The following is a 4,637-nucleotide window of genomic DNA, read 5'->3' on the forward strand; positions in this document are numbered from 1 at the left end:
CATTGTTATTGCCCCATCTTCCGGACCTGATGACTCCTGAGTGTCAGAAACAGATGCTGCTACTCAACAAACCCCAAACAAGTGTGCTTTCTGGTGCTTTTTTGCAACATCTTTTCTTCAGCGTGTCTTTGAAGAATGGAGTATATCTCTAAACACTTCGTCAATATTCACAAGAAACTGTCAATCTATGTGACCTGTGTAGGTCTGGCAAATTAACTCACTATTCATAAAGAAATCTTTGCCAACTGACGATGCTGGTTTCAGTATACAGGTTGTTTAAGGTATCTCTTAAGGCTGCAGACGTGAAAGCTGAAGGTTTTAAAGGATGAGGAGGCATGTTTTCGTAGGTTTCAGTTGGTACTGCATGAATCACCAGCTTAAGGTGAAGGGAATCAGTGGCCAAAATCTTACTACTTGCACACAAGTCAAACAGAATAAGTTTCAATTCCAAATTGCTGTTACTGTGTTTTTCTAAAAATAAGACAGGGTCTTCTATTAGTTTTTGCTCCAAAAATGCATTAGGACTTATTTTCAGGGGATGTTTCATATTATTCATGTACAACAATCTACATTTATTCAGATACAGTCATGTCATCTTCTTCTGGTTGCTGCACAATGGTGGAAGGTGGGATTTCTCTTAACTGGGGCTTATTTTTGGGGCAGGGCTTCTATGATGAGCATCCTGAAAAATCCTACTAGGGCTTATTTTCAGGTTAGGTCATTTTCGGGGAAACAGGGTAGACAACGACTGGAGGCTTATATTCCTCAAAGTGTACCCATTTGGAGCATAGTGGGCAATATAAGCCTCGATTCCCTTATCCAGCAGACGTTTTCCACTGAGATTTATGTGGCTTGGCTTACACTGCCTACAAAATTAATTCTGTATTTTACATGATGTTTTAGATTCTGGCCATAATGTTCCAGCACGGAAAGGGAATTGGGAGTTCCTTCCTGATGGCTCTCCAGCCTTGTTCCAGCACATCAGATGAAGAAGCACCCACCACCTCCCACTGCCATTGTTTCCCTTCCTAACAGAAGCCACTGGCAATGGTGCGGCTAAAAAATATTGTAAATAAATAAATAAAAATAAAATAAATAAATAATTTTTCAGGAGATTCCTTCTGCAGTTTTCCCAAGTCTACTTCTTTGTCTTCATAGCCCTGCCCTTTGAGATAACATGTGCCAGAGTAGTCACCCTCTTAGGTGTGGCACTTCTTTTACTGTCTTACACTGCAGGGAAGCAGCTCCTGGAAAAAAACTTAGAAATTGCAGTTTGTCTTTTGTTTTTAATCTTTTTTTTGTTAGCTTCAGAGGCAGAAATCTGTAATCTTTTTTCTTCCTTTAGGAGGCGATTTGCATCAGTGACTTTTCTGCAGGGGAAGAGGCTGGCTTCTGTGCAAGAGCGAGGCAAAAGAACATGCTGGACACTATTAGGTCTAGAAACCCACTCATGCCCAGCTCCATATTTTAGGGGTCACTAGCCAAAAGAGCCCTCCTGTGGGTTCTCTCCTATTTCAGTGGTTTACCCTACCATTGCGGAAGCACTGGTAAGATAGTGGAGTAGCTAGGTGGCTGGCTAACTAACTAACTAACTAACTAACTAAATTAAAATGCTTTTCAAAGTGAAGCCTTTTCACAATACAAATCATAACAATCTGTGATGGCTCCATGCTTATTTGCCTTTTTAGATCTTTCTCACAATGACCTGATTATGTGGAACCGGAAAGGGGAAGCCCTCTTTGGCAAGAAAAGCAACAAAATGTCCTGAGGTACCTTAAAGGGTATTTGGTGTATCGAAGCCTGGACTCTCGTGATAAGAGCTCTCGTTGTCAGATTCGTGGGAACGAGAATCCCATCCCACCACATGTGTGTCCACGTAGGGACTATTCAGCATTTCTGAGCCTGAACTTCTAGGGATGGAAAAGCTTCGGCCCTCCAGTTGGTTTGGACTAAAGTTCTCACAGTCCTTTATCATTGGCAATACAGTCATGAACAACCTCCAATTCTTGTGTGGAGATGGTAATAGAGGAAGGTGAGTCCACGCCCTGGCCCATGACTTGTGTTTTCTTCAGGCTGATTGTTAATCCAAAGTCTTGGCAGGCCTTGCTAAAATGATTCATGTTTTGTTGGAGGTCTTCAGCAGAGTGGGCAACAACAGCTGCATCATCTGCAAAGAGGCAATATACTGTATATAAGAGGCAATATATATATTTCTAAAGTAGAATTTACCATAACAGTCCCCTAGAGGGAGCCAGAGACCAGTAGTGTTCGCTCTTAGTGTTCGCTATTAAAACAGCGTTTGCTCTAATACAGTGGTTCTTAACCTTGGTTACTCAGGTGTTTTTGAACTGCAACTCCCAGAAATCCCAGCCAGCACAGCTGGTGGTAAAGGCTTCTGGGAGTTGCAGTCCAAAAACACCTGAGTAACCCAAGGTTAAGAACCACTGCTCTAATACACATTTTCAATATGGGAGGAGACCAATCCCCCTCAGATATGGAGGACCTCCTGAATAGCATTATTTGCTCATATTATAGATTAATTAAACAAAATGATAACAGTTTCTAGAAAAGGGTGTCTTTGCCTTCACTCACAAGGAGGAAAATACTTCTGTCCATCTGTCCATCCTTCCTTCTGTCCTTCCTGTTTGTTTGTTTCTGAAAAGAAAGAAAAAAACAGAAATCAAGCAACTGAGTTTCATTAAAGATAACACAGAACAACCGTCTTTCTCCTTTTGTCAATCCACCCAGGAATGCTATAGGACATTTGCTTACTTGGTGCTGGCTTTTTCATGCCCCTCTTGAAGCTTGGAGTCTTCTTAAAGTCCTGTGTTTTGTATGTTTCAAAAAAGGCATTTCCCAAGCAGGAGTGATTGCTGGCGCTGTTCTAGGGACCCTCTTAGTTCTGCTTCTGCTCGCAGCATTAGTGATCTACGTCTTACGCTACAGAAAGCAAAAGACAAAGAAGAAATCCCAGTCCATATACAGTGGGAATGAAATAAGGTGAGATAAATGACCTCTTGCCTCTTCTCAGGTTGCCCAACCAATTAATATAGATACAGGTTCGTTCCCAAGCAGTTACTTAATGTAGGAGTTACTTTCCTAGAAGCTGCTCACTATATGTCATGGGTTAAGTGGCAATTTAACAGATAGTCTGGTATCTCTGCAGATGTGCTGGAATCATTAAGGATGAACTGAACCCGTGAAAGGAGAAAAGAGGATTAATTTCTAAATGCAGTGCTATCGTGGAGGCCCAAGATTACACGGTTGAGACAATCAACATTTTGGTTGATGGTTATGTCCTATCCTTTGCCAAATCTCTTGAGCTCCCCTATTCCCTCTGAGCTTCGATGCAAGCTATACATTAAGCTGGTGGTAGTGGTGGTGAGAAGAGCATTTTTCCAGCAACAATATATTGTTGTGAACAATCCCTATTGTAAAGCAAAGCATTAAGGCAACTGAGATGTGTTAGCCATATAAAACACTTGTTTCTCATAGATAAGAAAACTACCAGAATGGTTAGAGCCACCCTCTGATTTTCAAGTGTATTGGTAAAAATCCTGTTGTGTTCACAAGTGTAACACAAATGGAGTAACTGTCTCCAATTCAATGATTGCCATACGTAGATGTTACCTGTTGAGCTTGAGTCACGTGGCTCAGCACAGATAAGCGAATATCTATCATGATTTCTTAACATGAGATCATCTCTCTGCCAAAGTGATGCCGTTTGCATTAGGCTGGCATAAAACTCTCATGGTCTGTTGGCCATTCGCTGGAAGTCCACGAAGCGGAGCTAGCCAATCTCGTCCGAGGGTTCAACTCTTTTCTCTCCATTTCTCCAAAGGGAGGACGCCACCGCTCCAGGAATCTCTGAGGTCTCCTTGGAGAGAAGAGACCACCTGCCAGAAAGCCATCTGCTAGAAAACGTCTCCTCAAGGCCTGGGTCTACCAGCACGACAACATCCAAACTCAACCATTTTCTTGCCTGACCTTTTTTTCTGTAGTTGTGTTTTTTTCCTTTCAAAAAACGTGTTTGTTCTTCGGTGGTGTAGGGGATGTATTTCCACCAAGGTGGCTGTGTGTCCTCAGTCAGGGAGGGCAGTTCTCCATCTGAAGAGCTGTGCTCCTTTTTCAGTGATGTGGGAGCGGATGCCTTCCCCCAGGATGTTTCCTTGGCCAAGCTGGGGAAGTAAAGGTTTTGACTGGTAAACATCTCTAAGTACAGTGGTACCTCGCATGATGATGACCCCGCTAAACGACGAATCTGCAGGACGATATTTTTTGTGATTGCAAAACAATGTTTCCTATGGGGGATTTTCGCTAGACGTCGATTAGGTCTGTGCTTCGCGAACCGTTTGTTCACAAGACACGATTTTTTCGGCTTCGCAAAATGGCTGCCCTGTGTTTTCCGGACCCATGCTTCGCAGGGCAGCCATTTTTACAGCTGATCGGTGCTTGGAATATGGCTTCCCTATGGGCAATCTTCGCTGGATGATGAGGTAATTTCCCCATTGGAACGCATTAAATGGGTTTCAAAACAGATCCCATTATGATTGCATATAAAATAATTAGAATTGGTTACTCCGGGAGGCAGTGGAAGACAGGAGGGCCTGGCGTGTTCTGGTCCATGGGGTCACGAA

The 4,637-nt window shown here is 42.8% G+C and overlaps 1 long non-coding RNA gene across 1 annotated transcript; it reads right to left on the reverse strand.

Annotated features, from left to right (window-relative positions):
• Positions 1-1,278: 1,278 nt before the first annotated feature.
• On the reverse strand, positions 1,279-2,905 carry LOC144584192 (uncharacterized). The gene is made up of 3 exons (XR_013538290.1): positions 2,773-2,905; positions 2,593-2,655; positions 1,279-2,167 (listed from the first exon to the last, which is right to left on the reverse strand). It is a non-coding gene; the product is annotated as an uncharacterized LOC144584192 (long non-coding RNA).
• Between the last annotated feature and the right edge of the window lie 1,732 nt (positions 2,906-4,637).

The sequence above is a fragment of the Pogona vitticeps genome, chromosome 8, assembly GCF_051106095.1.
Source record: "Pogona vitticeps strain Pit_001003342236 chromosome 8, PviZW2.1, whole genome shotgun sequence".
Classification (NCBI taxonomy): Eukaryota; Metazoa; Chordata; class Lepidosauria; order Squamata; family Agamidae; genus Pogona; species Pogona vitticeps.